Source organism: Cupressus sempervirens, chromosome 9, assembly GCF_028749045.1.
Source record: "Cupressus sempervirens isolate cs-2001-9-10 chromosome 9, ASM2874904v1, whole genome shotgun sequence".
Taxonomy (NCBI): Eukaryota; Viridiplantae; Streptophyta; class Pinopsida; order Cupressales; family Cupressaceae; genus Cupressus; species Cupressus sempervirens.
The window spans coordinates 545,024,673-545,051,697 of NC_143126.1; positions in this window are offsets into that span (position 1 = coordinate 545,024,673).

A 27,025-nucleotide genomic window follows, 5' to 3' on the forward strand; every position below is an offset into this window, starting at 1 on the left:
TTCTTGGGTGGTCATTTTACATGAGATCAATGATAGGAATCCATTGTGCAATTCCTCTCTTGAAAAGCTAATCCTTTTGGGATCAACTCCAAGGTTCAATATTTGTCTTGCAATGTACCAAAATTTTCTTAGTTGAAGATAAATGTGATTTTTCATGAGGAGGCCTTTGCTGGTTCTACTATGATCTTGAAATGAAGTAAATCTATTTGCTGTCTCAAAATTACACACAAAAGAACAATATTTTTGTATTTTCTGGTTTTTTAATGAATGCAATTCTAATAGTGCAACTAAAATGAGTTCCTATTCTAACAAGAGGTTAACAAAGAAAATAAAGAAACTGAAAGCAAATACTATGAAATTGAAATAACTTGAAATTGAAATCCTAAACAGACATAAGCAACAGAAAACAACAAACTGTGAGTTAAACTTTCAAAGAAATCAGTAGGAAACCAATGAAAATAGGAGTAGTGCTTCCTAGAATCCACTTATGCAATCATCAATGAGAAACTTTAACAATCGTATAATATTTCACCTATCATCAAATCACAAGGCCAAGAAAAGTACACTCATGCAAGACAAAAGGCTATGCAGACACAATTTGGTGATCCCTTCTCAAGCTCGATACGTCAACAGAATTTATAAATCTATTTTAAACACCAGAACTAAAAGATCACACAAACATAGAAAACACAATACAACTTTGGCTCAATCACAATCTCATGAAAAAAGTTCACAAAACAATGACACATTTAGGCAAGAATGACTACACTCCAAATGTGAGTAGCAAAAGCATAATTTTATTGCATAATAATGGCAACCTTTGTTACATTTTAAATTGGGGTATTTATAAGAAATCATCTCCTCAATTTGTGTTGAGAGCGAGAGATATCTTTATGCAATAAAATGATTTTAAAACATTTAAAACAAACTAAATATATACAGAGTATCAATTAATCTGGTGCTTAGAGGGACTCCATCCATATTTTATTCATTAATTGGATGCATGAGCCCTTTACATGTCAAAATAAAGAAAGCATGAGAGAGAAAGTAGGAGGAAGCCATCAGTTGAAGTGGAAGTGTATGGAGACGCCAAAAATAGAAGCTGGTCCTTCACTAGGCATGTGTTAGAGTTAAATTGCCATCAAAATGCACTCTCGATGCATGGAAGGTGTTATTTTTGGAACTAGTAGTTAACTGTCCATGCACTTCTAAATTTTAGAGCTATGGACCTGCATACCTATGCACCTATAGACCTGTATGAAAATGTAGAGCTACAAACCTGCAGAGCTGCATGAAAATGTGGAGCCACGTACCTCGACAGGATCAAAATCTCAAAATTTTACTTATTGTCAAAATTGAAATTTTGGCATCTAGGTTTTGTTCTTCTTCATCCCAAAGCTATGTTTGGATGTTTGCCCTTGAATTTCTCTATCATCTCAATCATTTTAGCTGCATCTAGAAGATCTAAAGCCTCATACTTGTCCTTGACCTTCTGTCTATAGTTGTCCACCTTAATTCAAGTCTTTGCAAAGTCTTTGAGTTTGGTGTCCAACTCTAACAGTGCTTCTTTTGTCCTAAAGGTTTGTTTGATATCTTAATCATTGGATGCATCCTCTAATGTCTTCTTCAAATTCTCCACTACTACTTCAACTGACAATAGCTTCTCTTGTTCTTCATCTTCAAAAATGTCCAAGCATACATCACTGTACAACTTTTTTGCCTCCAAAATTGGCTCTCAGGCTTGGTGCTTGAGTTGATGGATCTCCTCATGTAATGTTTCCATAACTTTATTGCCATTCACTATCTTCTCTATCCAATCATCAATCAAGTCTAGCTCTTCTTTGGTATATACATTGATCAAAGTGTGGCACCTTTTCCCTTTTATGGCTTGTAGAGTCTACAAATCCTTGCTCCATGCCCATACCTCATCTATGATACTAAAATCTTGCCTCAAAATTGCTATAATCTTATTCACGTTCTCCTATGTAGCATGCAGTAACTTCAAATTCCTTGTGATTGTGGTAACACCACTATCCTGAAGGCTTTCTCACCATTCTTGACAAGCTTTCAAAAATGGATTGAGCCATACACCTTCCCCTTCTCTAAGAATGGTAGTCAAAGTATTCTTAGGGTGTTCAAGATCAAGAGGACCAATGACTTCAGCTAGATATCCTCTTAGGATCTGAACTTGCCTTCTAAGTGTTTGGAGTTCAATCTCATCTTGTTCCATGTGCTTGAGAACTTCTTTGACTCCCATGGTCATCATCTGTCAAGCTAAAGCCCATGTCGGCTTTCCTAACATAACATCCTTCACTCCATAATCCTCTAGACTAACAACTTCTACATCTATACCTTCATAAGGGAGAGCCACTTGTGCAAATAAATCCTGGTTCTGTATGGTAATGACAAACATGAATGGCACTGCATCATGTAATGGAGACTCAGGTTTGTTCAAGATCTCAAAAATATCAAAAATATCATCCTATGAAGCATAAAACTGAGGCTTAGCACTTCTCATTTTCTACTTTCAAAACCATCTTGGAATGTGTTTCTCTATGACATCAGCTCTTGATGACAAAGGGGTGTGTTCAACTACCTCCTTCCCTTTATCGCTCTTGCTTGGAGTCATCTCCTATTGTGAGGAGTCTCCTTCCATAGCTTTAGTCTTTTTTGATGTTGTAGCCTACTCCTCAACATCTTGGGAAGGTTGTTGTGCATATTCTACCATCTATCCCTCCTTTAATGATTCATCAATAGCCCTTAGCTCTTATTGCTCTTGTGGTGATGGTTCCTTTTGAACTTGTTCCTCTTTTGAACTTGGAGGTGGGGGAGTTATTGAATCCTTATCTACCACCATAATCTGTAGTGGAGATGGAGGAATAAGATTACGACCCTGTGTATCTGGTGGCATTTGTGTCTAGTCTTCTTGTTGGTGTTCACCTATAGGGGTATCTCTGATCTTATCTCCAACCAACTATATACCCACAGGCATGAAATCAAAATCCATCATCGAGAAAACATCCTCACCTCCTTCCCTTTGCTCATTCACCCAGTGCTACACTTCATTTTCTAAAGAAGAGAGTTCTAATGGTTCTACTTGGGTGGATGGTGGGGTACTGGTGGCACTCTTTCTTCTTTCTAACTCTATAGCTTTTGCTAACTAAGTTATTCTTTGTAGGGGTACTTGTTCCTCCTCCTCTTCTAATTCTGTTTCTTCCTCATCTTCTTCTTCCTCTGGAATAGTTTCAGGAATAGATGGATTAGGTACTAGTCTTCTACTGATCCTTTGCCTTTTTCTTCTTAATCTTGATCCTCTTATATTTCTTGGGGGTAGAAGGAGAAGGGGTCTCTTCTTGTATAGGAGGAATGGAAGCCTCTAGAATTTTTCCCTCTTCTGGTTGGCTTGGCACAATAGGAGGCAACTGAGGTTCATCCTAGATTTGACTAGCTCCAATGCCTTCAGACTCTTGTGAGCTCTATTCCTGTTGATGATGAGACACATGTTTTGGAACCTATTCTATCTAAATCCTTTGAGGAGAGGTTCTCTTGATAATATCCAACTAGGAAATCAAGCTGGTAGACTGTCTCTAGCCTAATAGGAGACTGGAGCGCAAAGATAGGAACTATGACTTTACTTCCTTTACCCCTTTTTGGGTGAGCATGTGCATGGAAGATTATAGTATTAGGAATTGGATCAAGTGGAAAAAGGTTTCTTGATCCAATCCTTTGTCATTCTAATGACATGTCTCGTTCGATGATTGATGTCATCTTCTTCCTCTTTGTCAACCTCTGCATCTAGAATGGGCCTTTCACTAACTTTATCTACATTGAATAGGGGATCCGGTCATTCTTTAGAGTCTTGCAACCTTATCTCATCAACGATATTCAAATGGAGAACCTTTTTGCTAGATACAAAGTAATCCTACAATAGTCCCTTATGCGAACATCATAGTAATTTGTGGCATTCATCCAATGATCTTAAATGGCATCCTCATTATGGAAGTCCTTTCTTGCTAGGCTTTCCACTTTACTAACATTGATAAAGTATGGCTAGGGAGAGTTGTATTCTTCAAGAGGATAGTTCTCCCATTCCCACTCGAAGGTTAGAATATCTTGTTTCTGCTTCACCTGATACGACCCAATGACCAATGGCCATTCCTAGTAGGATCTCTGTTGCCTCTTTATCTTTTCATAGACCAACTCAATTTGCCTAGAGATTTCCAATAGTACCAACTTGTCACTTTGGTATCTCAGAAGCTTCTTAGGATTGATAGATGCACCATCCACCTGAAGATATATGAATGTCTTGAACTTATTGAAGTAGGCTTTGAGAGCTATGATATATGCTTCAGCTTCATTAGACAACCTCTTCCCATAGTCTCCCTCAATGAATTAGATGATCAAAAAGATAAATGCATCATTGATGATTTTTCACTCCTTGCTCTATGTTAAGAGCTTCTTCTTCACCAACTGAGGGTAGACTATATATGGCCAAGCATTGAGGTCTTGCATACTACCTTTCTTGTATAAACCAGGATAGTTCATTGCCTTTGCTACAAGTAGGTACACCATATAAGGAGTCATATAAAACTTCTTCTTGTCCTTCATCATCCTCAGTTGCTCACACAAGTTTTCACTTATTGTAGTGGCCCAATCCAATGGTATCCTTGCATGTCTGATGGTCTTAATGAAGTTGACCATGAATATAGTGAGATGACCCGCTACAGGTAAGCCCATGACTCTACTTAGGAGAATGATAGAGTATCTAATGTCATCCTTCATGTATCCTCAAGTCATATACACTTTTCTAGTTATCTTTCCCTGAGGATGCTTCTCAATGAGGTATGAGGATTGTATAATGTAAATGGCCTCTTACTGATGCTCCCTGTACCATCTCTCAACTGTGTCATAGGAAAGTTGAATGAATTGGTTTGTTTTTGGTAGGTGGAAAACCTTCTCAATGTTATCAAGTCACAAATCCAATACCACTTCCCCTATGACGCTCTGGACCACCCTCTCATTAGGAACAAAATGTTGTGATAGGGCCATGATTAATTAAGCTAATTGTACTAACATGGGATGTGATGCTACACTCACTAATATGGAATGGATCAATGTAGATACCGAGGTTGATCTCTTTGTTGGCTTGTTACAATTTTTTTGGAAATCTCCTAGATCCCCGTGTTCAAGGTTGGTATCTTTGATCTCAGCATAGTTGTCATAGAATCTTGATTTTGAAGGTATGCCTTGGAACTTGAATATGACCGGCTTGGATGCTGCTCTAGATGTGGATGCCATTTGGTTATGTTACCTGGACATTGCAAGAGAAAATGTTATTAGTCGATAGATAGCATAAAAATTTTAAACAAAAACATAAGTAAAAAAAAATTGTCCCCTTTGGGTGATTTTATTATATATATATATATATATTTTAAAATTTTAAAAATTTTATATTTTTTATATTTTTAACATTTTATATTTTATATTTAATTTTTAAACACATTTAGCAAAATAAAATAACAAAAATAAAACCCGCGCACACGATGCACAACACCAAGGCCCGCACATAGAGGGCATGCACAGACATGTGGCACTGATGTTGGTAATGCCAAACACGTGGCCAAACACATGTAGCATCGAGCATGTGACCTGGCCACAGAGACATGAAGGGGAGGGATGAGGGGCTCACCACGTCATGAGAAGAAGTGAAAAAAATGATGGGAGGAAGTGGGGAAAAAGGTGTTTTATAATCCCTCCCTCTTTGCACACTAAGGAAAAAGGGCGTCGCACCTCGGCGCATGTGCGGGGGTTAGAACACCTTTTTTTTTGAAATTTGCATTTCAACTTTTTGAGTTTTCTAATTTTAAAAAATTTTCAATTTCTAATTTTTTTGTGATTTTTGAATTTTCTTTTTTTTTTTGTGTTTTTTCAATTTTCTTATTTTTTGTGTTTTTTCAATTTTCTTATTTTTTTTGTGTTTTTCAATTTTTGACTCTAAAATTCTAACTTTTATCCAAATTTTCTTCTCCCAACTCTCGAACTATGAGTCTAGGAGTAAAAAAACTAGGGGTCCCCATTCCTAGTGTGGAATGGGGCATGTGTTGTGGACACCACAACAAATAGCCCTAGAAAAAGGAAGAAATGACCAAATCATTTCTTCATCAGAAAAAATTCCTCCAACGTGTGTCAAACACCAACTAGACTTTGAACATCTCAAGCATCTTTCAGATGACTCTTCAATCAAAAAATTAGAACTTGAAACCATCAAACTCAATGTGTGCATTGTGTATTCATTCCCTTTGACGTGTTAGGATGTAGTCAATCAAAGTTTTCTAACAACTCAAAATGATCTTCCACTCCTCCCAGCTCATTCATTTGGGATATCCATGAAGGCTTTTATCAATCGATTGCTTGACTAGATGAGAGAATTAGTTCGAGGGCTCTTGGTGAGATGTCACATTCTTTTAATTTTTGGCCTTTTAAACAATTTCTCCATGTTATTCAAAATGTTACTTTTGATGAGACAATGCTTTGAAAACAAGATACTTTGTTTTGAGAACATATCTTTTGCCATTTTAGATTTTTAGAATCCTTCAGACTTAACGCCATATTTTTTTAATATTTTTTTTCTATATCCTGACTATGCTTAGACTATGTAGTCAAGACATCAGTGTCATTTCTTGATTCAATCTCTTGTGAACATCCCTTGTGTTTCTCTTTTAGAAATTTTTGGAAACTCTCATGCCAAACATGATCTTAGCAACCTTTCGAGGAGACCCCTCTTGTTCGAACTAGTTGAAGTTTGGATCATCTCTAGCCATCTTTGACTACAAATTGACAACACCTAAAATAATCAAATTTTTAAGATTTGCAAAGTGTTGAGAACTTGTTGGTCTAGGCCTTTGATTTCCAAACTAAAAATCTTTTATTTCCACAAGAAATACCTCTTGCTTTGTTGGTATAAGACACATAATCGTTAAAATGTTTTGACAAAGCAATACCTCTTCTTGAAGTTGGAACCAAAGAGTGGTTAGTGAAACCTTTGAGAAAATCTCAAGTACACCTTACCCCCAAGACTGACATAACTTTGAAAGAAAATACACAACATGAAAGCAAACACACTTGCAAAAATAAACACACTTTCTGAAATGAAAATCTATGCTAAATGCAAAAATAAAATATAACTATTTTTTTTTTGTGTCTTTTAGGCTTCGAAATAATGCTTCAGAAACTACCCATTTATTGGCAAGGGAAGAAATTCTCCCTATAAGTAACTAAGCCTAAAAGTGTTTTCTCCCATAATTTCTACAATTTGATAAGGGCCTATCCACAAGCATTGAAACTTGGTATGACTACCTAGCTTTTCTTTCGCCTTATCCCAGACCAAAACAAGGTTGGAAATCTTGAATAATTTGATTGTGGCTCTCTTGTCGAACCATCTTTTCATAGTAGCCTAATGTTTAACCATGTGCTCCAACACAACTATTCATTTTTCATCCATCTCTAAGAGATTCATCAATCTGATTTGTACTTTGTTAGTATCTTCAGCATACCCATTCATGAATTTCAAAATTGGAATTCTGAGATTAAGTGGGAACACTGGTTCTTACTCATAAACAAGCAGATATGGAGAAGTCCCCAAGGCATTTTTAACTCTCACTCAACCTATCCATAGGGTGTATTTTAGTTGTGAATACCAACCCCTAAGATTCTCTTTCAACAATCATTTTATTACTTTGATCCAGTTCTTGTTTGTAGATTCTGCTACCCCATTTCCTTGTAGGTAGTAATTTGAAGAGAACTTGATAATAACTTTGTTTTCAAATGCCCACCGGGTCAAGAATGTGGATGCAAAATTAGACCCATTATCACACACAGGGGCGAATGGCATTCCAAACTTGGTAACAATGTGTTCTTCCAAAAAATCCATCACCACCTTAGCAGTGCAATTTTTTAATGTTTTTGCTTCCGTCCATTGTGCGTAGTAATCCATAGCTATAAGAATAAATGCATGTCTAGTTGATGATGGTGGATTGATTAGACCAATAAAATCTAGCCCCCACTTTGCAAAGGGGCGTATCTCGTACATAGGTTGTAAGGGCATTGTTGGATTCCTTTCTTTGTTGGCACTGGTTTGACAGATATGGCAAGATCGTACATGCTCAAAAGTATCCTTGAATATCGAGGGCCAAAAGTAACCCAATCTTAAAATCATGTGAGCTATTGCTTCTATTGAACCATGTGCTATACCATACTTATCATGAAAGTGTTCCAAGACTTCTTTTGCTTCTTCATGACCTAAACATTTTAGGTAAATCCCTTCATAGTTTCTCTTGTACAACTTGTTGTTATGCAACATATAACATTCATACTTCATTTTAAGTCCCGTGGGTTGTGACCTATTCATCCACTTGGGGCATTGGTCCTATAGGAGATAATAAACAATGTCTTGATACCAAACATCTATCACCACTCCCTAATTAATGTCAACTTGTGATACAACCATCTTCTTTTGATCATCCTCATTTGTTTCATCGTCAAACTTGAATTCCTTTTCATTTCCATCTTGGTTATCACCTATCATTTTTGACAACCCTTGACCTCTGACCAATCTCATGGATTGAATTTCAAGATCGAATTCTTGAAGTATGGCCATCCACTTTCCTCTCCTTTCACCAAGTTCATTCTGCATAAAAAGTATTTTTATTGTTGGATCAGGTACAATATCATACACCTTATTTCTTAGTATGTAATGGAAAAAATTCTTTACTAACTTGATTAACACAAAGGATTATTTATCAAGGTTTGAATAATTCAACTCTGTATCCTTCAAAGGACAACTCATAAAAGCAATGGGCTTTTCATCTTCCTTTTCCCTCTTCTATGTTAGGATCCCTACACAAGAATGTTTGGAAGTGAAAGAATAAATCTTGAAAGGTAACTCGTAATCTGGACTCACCAAAATTGGGGCTGTTGAAATGGAAACCTTGATATCTTCAAATGACTTCTTTATCTTAGGCACCCATTCCGTCTTAGCCCCTTTTTTGAGTAAATCATCAAGGGGATGAACTATCTCTGCAAATCCACTTATGAATTTTCACACAAAGTTTATCTTTTTGAAGAAAGAATTCAATTATTTTTGACTGTGTGGAGGTGCTAACTTCAGAATGGATTCAACTCTATTTGGATCAATCGAGATTCCAGCCTTAGAAATAACATGTCCCAGGAGCTTTCCTTTAGTAACACCAAATGAAAATTTCCTGGGATTGAGAGATATGTCGTATTTATGACATCTATTGAATACTTGCCTTAGTTCAGCAATATGGGTACTTTGATCTTTTGAATAGACAGTCAAGTCATCCATGTAGATAACTATACACCTATTAATCAATCCTTTGAAAGCTTCATCCATTTCCCGTTGAAATGTAGCTCCTGTGTTAATTAGTCCAAAGGGTATCCTTCTATAGGCAAAAGTTCCCCACTTTGTTGTGAAAGTTGTCTTTAGCCTATCTTCTTTGTCAACCATCACCTAATTATATCCTAAGTAACCATCGAAGAATGACATCATTTTTGAACCATTAACAATTTGCAATACCTCATCCAGAGAGGGTAAAGGATAGTTATCCTTTTGAGATGCTAGATTCAAGTTACGAAAGTCAACACATAGATGAATCTCTCCTATCTTCTTCTGAATGGGAACCAAATTTTCCACCCATGTGGAATGGCGAATGGTAAATATGATATTAGCATCTAACTTCTTTACTTCTTTCATGATCAGTGGTTCAATGAAAGGATTTACCGGTCTTTGTCTTTGTTGGAATGGCTTAGCATCAGGCTTTAGCGGGATGTCATGTGTGATAATCTTAGGATAATAAGTCTTTAGCTCTTCATAGCTCTAGGCAATGACATCCTTATACTCAGTGAGTAATTTGAGCATGTCATCCCTTTCCTATGAGTTGCATGCTTTTCCTATCTATACCATTCTTGGTTCTTCATCAGTACCCAAATTGTATGAGTCACATTCTTCAATTCCCTTTTCTTGAGTCTCCCTTCTATTGAGTGCTGATTCATCATGATCAAAGATGTGTTCAAGTTCAACCATTCCTTTTAGAATAGTATTAGTTTTTAAATTTAGGATCCCATGTTCATCTTCAAGTCCATCATCTTCAGGTCTGTCATCTGGTGTATCATCAATTTCTTGTCCCTCAGAGTGGCAACTACACATGATAAATTCAAGTATATGTTGATCATCTTGAAAGACCTGAAAGTTTGTGATATTATTAGGGATGAATGGAACAATGACCAATTCTAGTAAAAATCTTTTCAACTTGGTTCTTTCAACTAGTTGCAATGCACTAACTAAGATGGAAAGAGCATCTGCTACCATATTCTTTCTTCTTGGAATGGACTTGATGTTTAAGGCTTCAAAGTCATCCAATATATCCCATACCCTTTTCCTATAAGCAAGTAATCTTTTGTTGTTGCAAGAGTATATGGATTTTACTTGTCGTATGACCAATTGGGAATCCCCTTTGATTTTAAGAATTGTGACTCCTTTCTCTAGTGCAAAAAGGAGTCCTTGGATTAATGCCTCATATTTTGTAGCATTGTTAGTGCATCTAAATTGTAACCGATATGCGGCATAGAAAGACCTACCTTTTGGGTTGACCAATTCAATACCTACACCGGCTCCCATCTTGCACCTATAATCATTGAAGTGGAGTGTCCAAATTGCATTTTCCTTGGGTTTTCTAAATTTATGCTTATTTTTCCTTAACTTTTCTTTCACTTGAGCTTTGAATGAATATTTATTAGGAACCCATTATAACTTTCCTTGTGTAGGGCTTGATGAGTCCCCTTCATAATCTGTAGATAGAGGTAGTGTATTTTTTTCTTATTTATCTTGAATTTCCCCTATCAAATCTTTGATTTCCTCCACTTTAGGTTTAGGATGAATGACTACTGAAATCCATCCTTTACCTTTCACATATCATCTTCTTCTTTGGACTTTGATCATCCCTGGGGGAGAAGACAAATCTCCACCATCTGAAGAGGTATCACTGTATGACACTTTTAGATCTTCACTTTCTCCTTTAGTCTTTTCAACAAGGTGGGATGAGTTCATAGCATTTTGACTTTTTGTGAGTTCATCTATTGAGGTCTTTTTACCCTTGTTTTCCATTATGTGTGTTAGTACCTTCACAACTACTTCTTGGCATGGCAAGCATTCAAATTTTGAGTGACTAACTTTATGCAACTTAAAAATCCTAGAAGGAGGAGGATGCTAGGATTAGCTTCCTCTCCCAAACATTGTAAATTAGTCACCATACTATCTATGAACTATGTCACTATTTCACTTTTGGGCACTGACACCTTAGGTTCTCCTTTTTGATCTTGAGGTGTATTTTTTGGAACCATATCCAATACCATCACTTTGTATGAACCCAAATCCAATTGTAAGAATGCTATCTCATTGGGGGCATTGTAATCTATGATCATTGTTTTCAATTTGGGCTCAACATATATCTTGATTTGATTGGTCAATCCTTTCCATGGCAGCCAAAATTGAGTGAAGTTTATAGAAAACCATCCTCTTAGACATTTCATCCATTCTCTACTTAGGAGTAATCGATATGTTTCTAGGATATCAACTACATGTATGTCAATAACATCCTAGATTTGAGGATCAACTATTAACTATATCTGCACATCTTTCAATACATCAATGACTTTTACATCTATTTTATCCAACTATATCACCATCGATTAGAGGGTTGAGGACTAACTCCTAGCCTTTGAGCTATTGATAATGGCATTACGTTACATGAAGCTCCTAAATCAATGAGGAAATTGTGAAGATTCTTCCCATATATCCTAATGCTAAGAAAAAATGGGGGTACCTCAACTTTGTCTTTGAACATAATGGGCATCGCTTCTGCAATATTTACTTGTTGCGGCACTGTGTTTTGAGGGACAACATTCATATTGTGGGAAACCTTTGTATTATCCAATGTCTTCATGAGTGATTCTCTTTGCTGTGGACAATTCTATAACACGTCAAACATGGTCATATTGGCTTTAGTTTTCTTCAAATCTTCTACTGCATTGTACTTTTCGATGGACCAAGTGGGATTCTTTAGTATTGTTAGTACATTTACTTGATTTTGATTCTGTTGTCCTCCCTACAATGGTCTTATCAGTGGTGGATTGTTGCTCTTGGATTAGGTATAGTTGGTTGCAAACCTAGAGGAATCCCATCCATCAAGGGATCCTTTCTATTTTTGAGATTGTATGTATTCCGATTGTCATTTTGAAAGGCAAACATCTTGTCATGTTGAAGGTCTAGTTCTTGGCTAAATGGGAATGAGAATTCCTCATTCTATGTAGAATCATAAGATTCCAATAGCATAGCATTGAATTGAATACGAGGAGGATTGTCATTTAGTTGTGAGTTTTGATTCACCTCTTGATTACCATTGTAGTATGAACCATCATTGTTAGGCACATTTTGGTTATCATCATACTGATTGATATCAGCATATTGAATGTTGTTGTTGTTGTTATCAATAGGAATGCTTCCATTATTTGGTTGAGTGTTCCATTGTCAGTTTTTCCTTTGGAAGCCATTGTTGCGATTAGGAGGATTAAAATTGTTTCCTCCACCATTGTTTCCTGCATTGTTGTTGTTATTCCCATTGAAGTTCTTGTTGTAATTCTGACTAAAATTGTTGTTGTAGGGGCCAACATTATTTCTTTGGAAGTTGTTATTTTGTCCTTGTGACAACCTAAGGCATGTTAGCCCATTGTTCATCTATGACATAGTCTTCTTCATTTAACCAACATCTAAAATAAGATTATTGTCTATTTCCATAGGAATCGTTGCTTTCTGTTTAAAGAAAGCTATTTTTGGAGGCTCATACCCTAGATATGTTATTGCTTGAGTTTGTGGAGTGGGTGCCTGTTGTAATGGAACTAGATTCATAGGTATGAACTAGCTAGGCATGGTGGGTGTTCCCATGGGGTATGTTAGTATTGTAGGGACTACTTGTGCTGGAAGCATCATTCCTCCTCCGTTAGGATTGGCTTGCTTCATGAACATGATTGCTTCTGCAAAGACTTTATCCAATGTTTCAATATTTTATGCAGGAAGTCTTCTTAGAAAGATTGCATTAAGAGGGTCCATAGCATTCAAATAAATCTGAATAGCAGCTTCAATGGGTATAGTGTATGATGTTTCCAACTTGTGGTAGGCCATATGAAAGCAATGGTTGAAGCAAAAGACTGTCTCAGCTGGGTGCCTTTTGATTGATATAAATTTTTGATGTATCATAGCTAGATTAATGAATGTTTTGAATTGTTCCAAGAACAAATTTTCAAATGTATCCCACTCTCCAATGCATCTAGGTGGAAAATTGACATACCATTTTAAGGCAATTTCCCCCAAAGAGTAGGGGAATAAATGAAGAACCACATCCTCATTAGAAATTTGCTTGCAATTGCAAATTTTCTTGCAAATTTTCTTGAATAACTTGACATGATCTTTAGTAGTTTGAGTCTCAACATAGATGAATCTAGGGAAAAAATTCTCAAGATTCTTAGGGAGGTCATGGAGTGCACCTCTCAAGTTTATTGGTGAGTCCATGACTTTTGCAAAAAAGGCCATAGGAGGATTTGGTGGACCTAATGGTGGTTGTTGAGGACTAGCTATTGGAGTATGTAGTGGTCCACCAGGTGGTTGGAGTGGAGGTGGAGTTGAGAAAGATGATGAAAGTTTGAATGGAAGTGGTTGAACTCGGGTAGCTCCCTTGTCACTATGTGGTTTACGAAAGTGGGTAAGCTCGAGAAACTCGTGTGCACTTGCATAGACCTTAATGCTCACTGACACGGGGATTTTGGATCAATATCCTCTAGCTTGCATCAATATTGGAAAAAAGTGCACCTCTGCAGAAGTATACTTTCTCACTATTCTGAATTTTGTGCACCATAGAGTTTTGTGCACCTGTGCATCTGCAAAGTTGCAGATCAGAATTTGTCAAAAACTCAAGAAATTTTTTTGAAGTTTTGTGAAGCATAGATTATTGTAGAAGTGTAAAATTTTGAAACTTTAACAAATTTTCTTCCTTTCTAGAGTCAAAAGGGCCCCTCCTTCTAGCGCCACTTCTGTTGGGCAGTCATTTTATATGAGGTCAATGATAGGAATCCATTGCACAACTCCTCTCTTGAAAAGTTAATCCTTTTGGGATCAACTCTAAGGCTTAGTATTTATCTCGCGACATACCAAAATTTTCTCAGTTGAAGATAAATGTGATTGTTCACGAGGAGGCCTTTATTGGTTCTACTATGATCTTAGAATGAAGTAAATCTATTTTCTATCTCAAAATCACACACAAAAGAACAATATTTTTGTATTTTTTAATTTTTAAATGAATGCAATTCTAACAGTGCAACTAAAATGAGTTCCTATTCTAACAAGGGGTTAGCAAGGTAAATAATGATACTGAAAGAAAATAACATGAAATTGAAATAACTTGAAATTGAAATCCTAAATGGACATAAGCTACGGAAAATAATATGCTATGAGCTAAACTTTCAAAGAAATCGGTAGGAAACCAATGAAAATGGGAGCAGCGCTTCCTAGAATCCACTGATGCAATCATCAGTGAGAAACTTTAATAATCATATAATATTCCACCTTTCATCAAATCACAAGGCCATGCAAAGTTTGCTCATGCAAGACAAAAGGCTATGCAGACACAATTTGGTGATCTCTTCTCAAGCTTGTTATGTTAGTGGAATTCATAAATCTATAGCAAACACCAGAACTAAAAGATTGTACAACAAGAGACAACACAATAAACCTTTGGTTCAATCACAATCTCATGAATAAAATTCACAAAATAATGACACATTTAGGCAAGAATGACTACACTCCAAATGCAAGCACCAAGGCATAATTTTATTGCATAATAATGATGACCTTTGTTACATTTTACAATGGGGTATTTATAAGAAATCATATCCTTAATTTGTGTTGAGAGTGAGAGATATCTTCATGCAATAAAATGCTTTTAAAACATTTTTAAAAAACTAAATATATACAGACTATTAATTAATCTGGTGCTTAGAGGGACTCCATCCATATTTTATTCATTAATTGGATACATGAGCCCTTTACATGTCAAAAACAAAGAAAGTATGAGAGAGAAAGTAGGAGGAAGCCATCAATCAAAGTGGAAGTGCATGGAGGTGCCAAAAATAGAAGTTTGTCCTTGACTAGGCATGTGCCAAAGTTAAACTACTATCAAAATGCACTCTCGATGCATGGAAGGTGCTATTTTTGGAACTGGCAATTAATTGTCGGTGCACCTACGTACCTGTGCACCTGCGAACCTGTATGAAAATGTGGAGCTATAGACCTATGGAGCTGCATTAAAATGTGAAGCTGTGGACTTGTAGACCTCAACAAGATCAAAATCTCAAAATTTTACTAAGTGTCAAAATTGAAATTCTGGCATCTAGGTTTTGTTCTTCTTCATCCCAAAGCTATGTTTGGATGTTTACCCTTCAATTTCTCTACCATCTCAGTAATTTTAGCTACATCTAGAAGATCTAAAGCCTCATATGTCATGTCCCCTTTTTAAATAATTAAAAATAATAATCTTTGCTAAGGCAGGCAAGCCCAAAAAGGTGAAGTTTTGGAAAAAGGGGATAATCTTTGGAAGATAATGGACTAATAAATGAAGATTATTATTAAAATATGTTTTATTAACCCCTCTTGGACGTGAGTTAGGGTTATGCCCTCTTTTAAGGGGTTTGGAGGCATTTTGTGTTGATTCCAAAACTTGATTTTTGCGCATTGCTTTATTGTTCTTCAGAGGCTGCCAAACCTGTGGAGAAGGAGACCCAAGAATGGGAGTTTTTAGGTTTCTAAGAAGGCTAAGGATGGGATTTTTAAGCCATTCCATGTGCATTCTCATGTAGAGTTTGAATTTGTGCTTAACAGTGCAGATTTGTGAGTTTTCGGGTGTGTTTTTTGTAAGAGTTTGGTGTTTCTAGTTGAGTATTTCATATCAGTTTGGGTTTCTATTGTATTTAAGACTTTTATATGGTAAAATAGAGCTGAATATATGTATTTGGTCATGATTATACTTCTGTGATAGATTATCAGTGCTTTTGTGGTGTTTTCAGCTATTTTGTGTTGTTTTCGGGAGCTCGATGAGCATTTTTTTTGTCCTCCATTTGGAAGTTGTTGTATAAATGTTATACAGATCTGAAAATGTAATTTTTTAGGCTGTTATTATGCAAAAATTTATTTAAAAATGTCCACTTTCAGATTTATTAATAATATGTGAAGTTATGAAGTTTTTGGCACTATTTTCGGCATACCCGATTTGGGGTTTATTGAGAAATTGGTGGATCTTTGAAATATTGGTTGTTTGATCTTAAAGATCTGATTAGAGGCTTGAAATATCATATAAAATCAGTAAAGGGACATTTCATCATACTTTTCCTTGACCTTTGGTCTATAGTTGTCCACCTCAATTCAAGTCTCTACAAAATCTTCGAGTTTGGTGTCCAACTCTAACAGTGCTTCTTCAGTCCTGAAGGCTTGTTTGATATCTTAATCAGTGGATGCTTCCTCTAATGTATTCTTGAAATTCTCCACTACTATCTCAATTGGCAATAGATTCTCTCATTCTTCATCTTCAAAAATGTCCGAGCATACATCACTATACAACTTTTCTACCTCAAAAATTTTCTCTTGGGCTTTGTCCTTGAGCTAATGGATCTCCTCATGTAATATTTCCATCACTTTATTGCCATCTAATATCTTCTCTATCCAATCATCAATCAAGTCTAGCTCTTCTTCGATATATACATCAATCAAAGTGTAGTACCTTTTCCTTTTTATGGCTTGTAGAGTTTGCAAATCCTTGCTCCATGCCCATACCTCATCCATGATACTAAAGCCCTACCTCAAAATTGCTATGATCTTATTCATGTTCTCTTGTGTAGCATGCAATAACATCAAATTCCCTGTTATTGTGTTAACACCTCTATCCTCAAGACTTTCTCACCATTCCTGACAAGCTTTCAAAAATGGATTGAGCCATACACCTTCCCCTTCTCTAAGAATGGTATTCAAAGTATGCTCAGGGTGTTCAGGATCAAGAGGACTAATGACTTTAGCTAGATATCCTTTTAGGATCTCAACTTGCCTTCTAAGTGTTCAGAGTTCAATCTCATATTGTTCCATGTGCCCGAGAACCTCTTTGACTCCCATAGTCATCATCTATTAGGCTGAATCCCATGTAGGCTTTCCCAACATAACATCCTTCACTTCATAATCCTCCAAACTAACAACTTTTGCATCCTTACCTTTAGGAGGGAGAGCCACTTGTGCAAATAAATCCTAGTTTTGTATGGTAGTGAAAAACATGAATGACATTACATCATGTAATGGAGACTCAAGTTTGTTCAAGATCTCTGCAATATCACAAATATCATCCTTTGAAGTATAGAACTGAGGCTTAACACTCCTCAATATTTCCTTTTAGAACCATCTCAAAATGTGTTTCTCTATGACCTTGGCTCTTAATGATGAAGGGGTGTGTTCAACTACCTCCTTCCCTTTATCGCTCTTGCTTGGAGTTGTCTCCTATTGTGAGGAGTCTCCTTCAGTAGCTTCAGTCTTCGTTGATCCTGTAGCCTGCTCCTCAACATCTTGGGAAGGTTGTTGCACATATTCTACCATCTATCCCTCCTTTAATGATTCATCAATAACCCTTAGCTCTAGTTGCTCATGTGGTGATGGTTCCTTTTGAACTTGTTCCTCTTCTAAACATAGAGGTGGGGGAGTTACTAAACCCTTATCTACTATTGTAATCTATGGTGTAGATGGAGGAGTAAGATCAGGACCCTATGTATCTAGCAGCACCTATGTCTAGTCTTCCTATTGGAGTTCACTTGTAGGGGTGTCTTTGATCTTATCTCCAACCAACTCTGTACCCATGGGCATGAACTCAAAATCCATCATGGAGAAAACATCCTCACCTCCTTCCCTTTTTCTCATTCACCTAGTGCTTCACTTCATCTTCTGAAGAAGAGAGTTCTAATGGTTCTACTTGGGTGGATGGTGGGGTATTGGTGGCACTCTTTGTTCTTTCTAACTCTACAAATTTTGCTAATTGAGTTCTTCTTTGTTGGCATACCTGTTCCTCCTCCTCTTCTGATTCTATTTCTTCCTCATCTTCTTCTTCCTCTAGAATAGTTTTAGGAATAGATGGATTAGGTACTAGTCTTCTACTAATCCTTTGCCTTTTCTTCATCTTAATCTTGATCCTCTTATGTTTCTTGGGGATGGAAGGGGACGGGGGCTCTTATTATATAAGAGGAATGGAGGCCTCTAAAATTTCTACCTCCTCTATTTGGCTTGGCACAATAGGAGGCAACTGAGGTTCATCCTGGATTTGAGTAGCTCCAATACCTTGGGACTCTTGCAAGCTCTATTCCTGTTGATGATGAGACACATGTTCCATAACCTATTCTGTCTAAATCATCTAAGGAGAGGTTATATTCCTCTTTCCCTTCCTTTCTGGAGGGTGATAATATCCAACTTGGCGATCAAACTGGTAGACTATCTCTGACCTAATAAAGGATTGGAGCACAAAGATAGGAACTATGACTTTCCTTCCTTTACCCCTTTCTGGGTGAGCATGTGTACGAAAGATTATAGTATCAGGAATTGGATCAAGTGAAAAATGTTTTTTGTCATTCTAATGACATGTCTTGCTTGATGATTGATGTCATCTCCTTCCTTTCTATCAACCTCTGCATTTAGAATGGGCCTTTCATCGACTTTAGCTACATTGAATAGGGGATCCAATAATTCTTTAGAGTCTTGAAGCCTTATCTCATCAGGGATATTCAAATGGAGAACCTTTTTTGCTAGATACAAAGTCATCCTACAATCGTCCCTAATAAAGACATCATAGTCATTTGTGGCATTCACCCAATGATCTTCAATGGCATCCTCATGATGGCAGTCCTTTCCTACTAGGCTTTCCACTTTACCAACATTGTCAAAGTATGGCTGAGGAGAATTGTATTCTTCAAGAGGATAGTTCTCCCATTCCTACTCGAAGGTCAAAATATCCTATTTCCACTTCACCTAATATAGCCCAATGACTAATGGCCATTCCCAACAAGGTCTCCATTGCCTCTTTATCTGCTCATATGCCAACTCAATTTTCCTAGAGATCTCCAATAGTACCAACTTGTCACTTGGGTATCTTGGAAGCTTCTTAGGATTGATAGATGCACCACCCACCCAAAGATACATGAATGTCTTGAACTAAATGAAGTAGGCTCTAAGAGCCATGATCTATGCTTTGGCTTCATTAGATAAACTCTTCCCATAGTCTCCTTCAATGAATTGAATGATCACAAAGATAAACACATCATTGATGATTCTGTACTCACTGTATGCTGAGAGCTTCTTCTTCACCAATTGAGGGTAGACTATGTATGGCCAAGCATTGAGTTCCTACATACTGTATTTCTTGTACAAACTAGGATAGTTCATTGCCTTCGCTGCAAGTAGGTACACCATATAGGAAGTCATATAAATCTTCTTCTTGTCCTTCACCATCCTCAATTGCTCACACAAGTTTTCACTTAGTGTGGTGGCCCAATCCAGTGGTATCCTTGTATGTCTGATGGTCTCAATGAAGTTGACCATGGATGTAGTGAGATGACCTGCTGCAGGTAAGTCCATGACTCTGCTTAGGAGAATGATAGAGTATCCGATGTCATCGTTCATGTATCTTCGAGTCATATCCACTTTGATGGTTATCTTTCCCCGAAGAGGCTTCTTAATGAGGTACAAGGATTGTATAATGTCAATGGCCTCTTGTTGATGTTCCTTGTACCATCTCTCGAATGCTTCATAGGAAAGTCAGATGAACTGGTCTGCTTTTGGTAGGTGGAAGACCTTCTCAATGTTATCAGGTCACAAATCCAATACCACTTGCCTTGTGACACTCTTGACCACCCTCTCATTAGGAACAAAATGATGTGACATGGGATGTGACGATGCACTCACTAATCTGGAATAGATCAATGCAGATACCAAGGCTGACCTCTTTGTTTTCTTGTTGCAAATTCTCAAGAAATCTCCTAGATCCATGTGTTCAAGGTCAGTATCTCTGATCTCAATAGTCATCATAGAATCTTGATTTTGAAGGTACACCTTGGAACTTGAATACGATTGGCTTGGGTGCTACTCCGGATGTGGATGCCATCTGGTTACATTACTTGGACATTGCAAGAGAAATTGTTATTAGTCCATAGATAGCATAATTTTTTTTTAAAAAAATATAAGTAAAAAAAAAAGGTCCCCTTTGGGTGATTTTATTATTATTTTTAAATTTTAAATATATATATATATAAAATTTATATTTTATATTATTATTATTTTTTAAAAATTTATATTTTTTATTTCATTTTTAAACACATTTAACAAAACAAAATAAAATAAATAAAACCCTCGTGTGCCGTGCGACACCAAGACCCTCACATGGAGGGCACGTGTGGGTTCGACCCTAGTAGCATGAAATGTGTAGCCTAGCTACGGAGACATGAAGGGGAGGGATGAGGAGCTCATCGCATCACAAGAAGAAGTGAAAAAAATGATGGTGGGAAGGAGGGAAAGAGGGGTTTTATAACCCCTCCCTCTCCACACGCCAAGAAAAAAGGATGTTGCACCTTAGTGCGCATGCCAGTGTGTGGTGTGCACCTTGCTCATGTGCATGCATGAGGGTGAGCACACACTTTTTTTCTTTTTTTTGAAATTTGCATTTCAACTTTTTGAGTTTTCTAATTTTTTGATTTTTTCAATTTCTATTTTTTTTGTGATTTTTCAATTTTCTTATTTTTTGTGTTTTTTCAATTTTCTTATTTTTTTGTCTTTTCAATTTTCAACTCTAAAATTCTAACTTTTAACCAAATTTTCTTCTCTTGACTCTCGAACTATGAGCCTGAGAGTCAAAAAAGTAGGGGGTCCCCATTCCTAGTGAAGAATGGGGTGTGTATTGTGGACAACATGACAAGACTTTTTTTGGCACTCGAGAAAGGAGTTACAACTCTCATAGTTGAAGGAGATTCTCAGTTGGTTATTCAACAAGTGAAATCATTATATTCCTGTAATGATAAGAGGTTGCTTGCTTATAGGAAAAGGGTATGGGGTCTACTAGATGATTTTGAAGCTTTAAACTTAAAGTCTATTCCAAGAAGGAAAAACATGGTAGTAGATGCTCTTGCTATTTTAGAAAGTGCATTACAACTAGTTGAAAGAATGAAATTGAAACAATTTTTAGTCAAATTGGTTACTGCTCCATCTATTCCTAACAATATCACAAACTTTCAATTTTTAAGGATGATCAACATATTATTGAATTTATTATATGCACCGACTACTTTAAGCGACATGAAATTGATGATACTCTAGATGACACACCTAAGGATAATGCAACTCAAGATGAAGATGGAATCCTAAATTTGAAAACTAATACTATTCCTAAGGGGATGGTCGAGTTGGAGTGCATTTTTGATTGTGATGAACCAACATTTAATAAAAGGACTACTGAAGAGAAAGGATTGAGGAAAGCGATTCATACAATTTAGGTACAGATGAAGATCCCAAGATGGTAAGAATTTGGAAAGTGTGGAATCCATAAGAAAGAGAAGACATGCTCAAATTTCTTATAGAATATACGGATGTCATTTCTTAGAGCTATGAAGAACTAAAGACATATGATCCTTAGATTATTACACATGATATTCCACTCAAACCCAATGCCAAACCTTTCTGACAAAGGCAAAGACCTGTTAATCCTATCCTTGAACCCTTGATAATGAAGGAAGTCAAGAAGTTATTGGATGCTAAGATTATTTTTCCCATATGCCACACTATGTGGGTGGCTAATTTAGTTCCTGTATGAAAGAAGATTGGGGAGATTCAACTTTGCATAGATTTTCATAACTTGAACTTGGCATCTCAAAAGGAAAACTAACCATTACCCTCACTAGATGAGGTCTTGCAAATTGTGAATGGTTCAAAGAGGATGTCTTTCTTTGATGGATATTTAGGATATAATCAGGTAATGGTAGAAGAAGAAGATAGGCTAAAGATGACCTTTACAACCAAATGGGGAACCTTCACCTATAGAAGAATGCCATTTGGATTGATTAATGCAGGGGTTACATTTCAAAGAGCCATGGATGAAGCTTTTAAGAGATTGATTAATAAATGTATAGTTATCTACATGGACAACTTGACTATCTTTTCAAAAGATCAAAGTACTCACATTGCTGATCTAAGACATGTATTCAATAGATGTCGTAAATACGACATATCTCTCAATCCCAAGAAATGTTCATTTGGGGTCATTAAGGGAAAGCTCCTAGGTCATGTCATTTCTGAAGCTACAATCTCTATTGATCTTGATAGAGTTGAAGCCATTTTGAAATTATCACCTCCCAACAGTTGGAAGGAACTCAAGTCCTTCTTTGGAAAGATAAATTTTGTGTGAAAATTTATAAGCGGATTGGCAGAGATAGTGTGCACCCTTAATGATTTACTCAAAATAGGGGCTAAAATAGAATGGGTTCTAGAGGTAAAGAAACAATTTGAGGATATCAAAGTAGCTATTTCCACGGCTCCAATATTGGTAAGTCCTAATTACAAGCTTCCCTTTAAAATATATTCCTAGACTTTAGAACAATCATGCATTGGGATCCTAACACAGAAGAAGGAGATGGAAGATGAAAGATGTATTTCTTTTATGAGCTACCCTATAAGAAATGCCAAGTTGAATTATTCCAACCTCGATAAACAATCTTTTTCCTTGATTAAAGTAGTAAAGAGGTTCCACCATTACATACTAAGGAGCAAGGTGTATGGTATTGTACCTGATCTAATAGTAAAGAAATTATTGATGCAAAATGAACTTGGTGAAAGATGAGGCAAATGGATGGCAATATTACAAGAATTTGATATAGAGATCCAACCAATGAGCTTAGTCATGGGTCAAGGATTATCAAGAATGATAGCTAATAATCAAATTGGAGACAGAAAGAAATTTAAGTTTGACAATGAAACAAATGAAAATGACTAGAACAAAATGATAGTATCTCAAGTTTATATTGGCCAAGGTATAGCGATATATGTCTGGTACCAAGATATTGTTTACTATCTTTTACAGAATCAGTGTCCTAGCTAGATGAATAGTTCATAATGTAGAGGACTTAAAATTAAGTGTGAATCCTATATGATACATAATAGCAAGTTGTACAAAAGGAACTATGAAGGAATCTACCTAAAATTCTTAGGACGTGAGAAAGAAAAGGAAGTTTTGAAATAGTTTCACAATAAGTACAGTATAGGGCATGGTTGGTAGAAGCAACTGCTCATATGATTTTAAGATCAGGTTATTTTTGGCCCATGATATTCAAAGATACTTTTGAGCATGCACATTCTTGTCATATTTGTCAAACCAGTGCTAGCAAAGAAAGACACCTAACAATGTTGTTACAACCAGTGTACGAGGTCTGCCCTTTCACAAAGTGGGGGCTAGATTTGATTGGTTTGGTCAATCCACCATCATCAACTAGACATAGTTTCTTTCTTATAGCCACTAATTATTGTACATGATGGGTAGAAGTAGAAACTTTCAAAAATTGCATGTCTAAGGTGGTAATGAATTTCTTGGAGAAACACATTGTTACTAGATTCAGGATGCTATTTGCCTTAGTATGCAATAACAGATCAGCTTTTGCATTAGTGTTCTTGATTCAATATTCATTTGAAAGTTAGGTTATTATAAACTTCTCTTTGAATTATTACCTACAAGGAAATGGGGTAACTGAATCTATGAACAAGAACTTGATCACAGTAATAAGATGGTTATTGAAGGAGAACCCTAAAGATTGGCATACGCAACTCAAATATGCTCTATGAACAGATTGAGTGAGAGTCAAGAATGCTTTTGGGAACTTCTCCATATTTTCTTGTTTATGGAAAAGAGCTAGTATTTCTGCTTAATCTTAGGATTCCTATTTTGAAATTCATGAGTGGGTATATTGAAGATGATAACAAAGTACAAATTAGATTGATGAATCTTTTAGAGATGGATGAGAAATAGACAGCTGCATTAGAACACATAGCTAAACATCAAGTTGTTATGAAGAGATGGTTCAACAAGAGGGCCATAATAAAATCATTCATAATTTTTGACATTGTTTTACTTTGGGATAAGGCAAGAGAAAAGTCGAGCAACCACACCAAGTTTCAACACTTGTTGATTGGTCCTTATCAGATTGTAGAGATTCTTGGAGAAAATACTTTTAGGCTCAATTCCTTATAGGGGGAATTAGTTTTATTTCCAGTCAAAGGGAAATTTTTGAAACATTATTTTGAAGCCTAAAAAATAAAAATAGATAGATTTCATTTCTATAAGTGTGTTTATTTTTTGCAACTATGTTTGCTTTCCAGTTGTGTGTTTTCTTTCAGTAGTGTATTTGTTTTCAAAGTTGTGTTAGTCAAGGGGGTAAGGTGCACTCGAGATTTTTACCTTGACATGTCTTACTAACTACTCTTTTGGTTCTAATTTCAGGAAGAGGTATTTCTTTGTAAAAACATTCGGACGACTATGTGTCTTATAGCAACTGTGGCACATATGTTACTTGTAGTTCTGGGGACTTTCAATTTTAAATTCAAGATTTTAGATTGACAAGTTCTTGACACTTTGTAAATTTAAAGATTGATTTATTTTAGGTTTTTTTGAATCAAGGTTGAAGATAGCAAGGAGAAATCCAAACCCCAATTGTTTCAAACAAAAGGGTCTTCTCAAAGGAGTTGTTAAGATCATTGTTTGGTGTGAGAGTTTCTAAAAAGTTCTAAAAGAGGAATGCAAGGGATGTTCACAAAAGATCAAATCCAAGAAATGACATTGATGTCTTGGCTATACAGTCTAAGCACATAGTTAGGATACATAAGAAAAAAATAGAGAAAACAAAAAGAGAGAAAATGATGTTAAGACTGAAGGATTCTAAAAGATCTAAAATGGGTAATCTGATAAATAGATACAAAATGAGCTACCTAGTACAAAACATCACTTCATCAAAAAAAATCAAATGGAGACATTATGAGCTACATAGAGTAATTATTCAAAGGATTACCAAGAAATTTAAAAAAGAAAAGTGACAACCCATAAAGAGCCTTCGAATGTATTCTCTCACTTGGTCAGGCAAAGGATCAATAAACAACCTTTGTGGAGATTCCTAATGGATGAACCAAATGGGGTGGAAGATTATTTCCATGTTGTTAGAAAGTTTTGATAGACTAAATCTTGAGATGTTGAAGGAAATGAATACATAGAGCACACAGAGCTTGAAAGTTTTGGATCCTAAAGTTTGGACTGTGAAGTCATTCAAAATAGGCTTGAAATGTTTAGGATTTAGTTGGTGTTTGACACATGTCCAAAGAATGTTTCCTGATGAAGAAATGCCTTCGTCATTTCTTCCTTTTGTTGGGGCTATTTGTTATGGTTCCACAATGTACACCCCATTTCCTTTAGAAATGGGGACCCCCCTACTTTAAATTTTGCCTTTTTGGACTCCTAGTCTAGGATCTGAGCTATTTGGAGGACTCTTGTAGTTTCTTATTGTTGTGTTTGAGCCTTGATCAAAGAGATAGCCTACTTAGAAATTAGATGTTTCAACCCTAGAACCTTTTTAGCAAGAAAAAAGGCACACTAGTGCACCTAAATAGGTGCACTGATGTGCCAAAATTTGCAAGGAAATATTTTTAAGGTTGCACTACCACAACTGCACAAATACATAGCTACAAAGCTATAGACCTTCATAAAGCCAAAGGGCTTGAGGGAGCTTATAACCCCCCCCCCCCCCCCCCCAAACTTTTCCTTTCTTCTTGCCTCCACACTCTCCTTCGTCGCAGCGGTGCATATTCCAAGGTGTGACTTCTCCACTTAGAAAACTTGTGCATGACACATAAAAGTAAGAATAATATAAGGAATTGATGTGCATCAGTGCACCTCCCTAAGTGTGTTGGTCCGCACCAATCCCTTCACCTAGGAGTCTAAAGAAACTTAAAGAAAAATCTACAAAGGGTGCACATCAAAACACTTTCCTTGGTGGGTTGATGCGCACCCACATCCTTATCACTAGCTTCCAAAACAAAACCTTAAATTACACTAAAAACATCCTTTTGGAGGTGCGCACTAGTGCATCTAACTTGGTGTGCTAGTATGCACCTAAAAATATGTTAAAAAGATAGAATCCTAAAGAATACCAAGTTTTTTGGTGTGCATTAGTGCACCTAACTAGGTGCAGTGATGTGCACCTTGTAATTGATAATTTTTTAAAGAAAAATGCACACTAGGTTCACCATAGGGCTTTCTAAGTGTTAAAATGGGTTTCTTTATATTTTTGAGCAATGTCGCTTTACAAATTTTTTTTCAACTTAACCTTTAGGTTTTGAATTTATCATATTTTCTCCCAAACTAATGGGTGCTCTTTTGTGTAGATATAATGGCATCTTCATCAGCTTCCATGGGTGAGAAAATGGCATTGAAACTAGTGATCTTCAAATTTCAAGGAGTTATGAAAAAATTAAGGTTTTAAGATGACTACTCAAAAATCAAAGATTCAGAATTGGGATACATGAATTTGAGAGAATTTCTTAAGATTTTCAACAAGCACACTAATAGATCACAAATGATTTCTACATTTATTTAATCTAGACTAGTCAATCTAGCTTCACACCCACTATCAATGCAATCTTCAGAGCTCATCATGACACTTGTAGAATACTTGTTATTAGAGGAAAGGGTGGTAAAGAGTGTAACTAGAGAAATTGTTCTTGATTTGTGCCCCAAGAATATTGAGGAAGTATGCCATCTCCCATGGGCAGATCAGTTCATTAGGCTTACCTATGAGCAAGTAG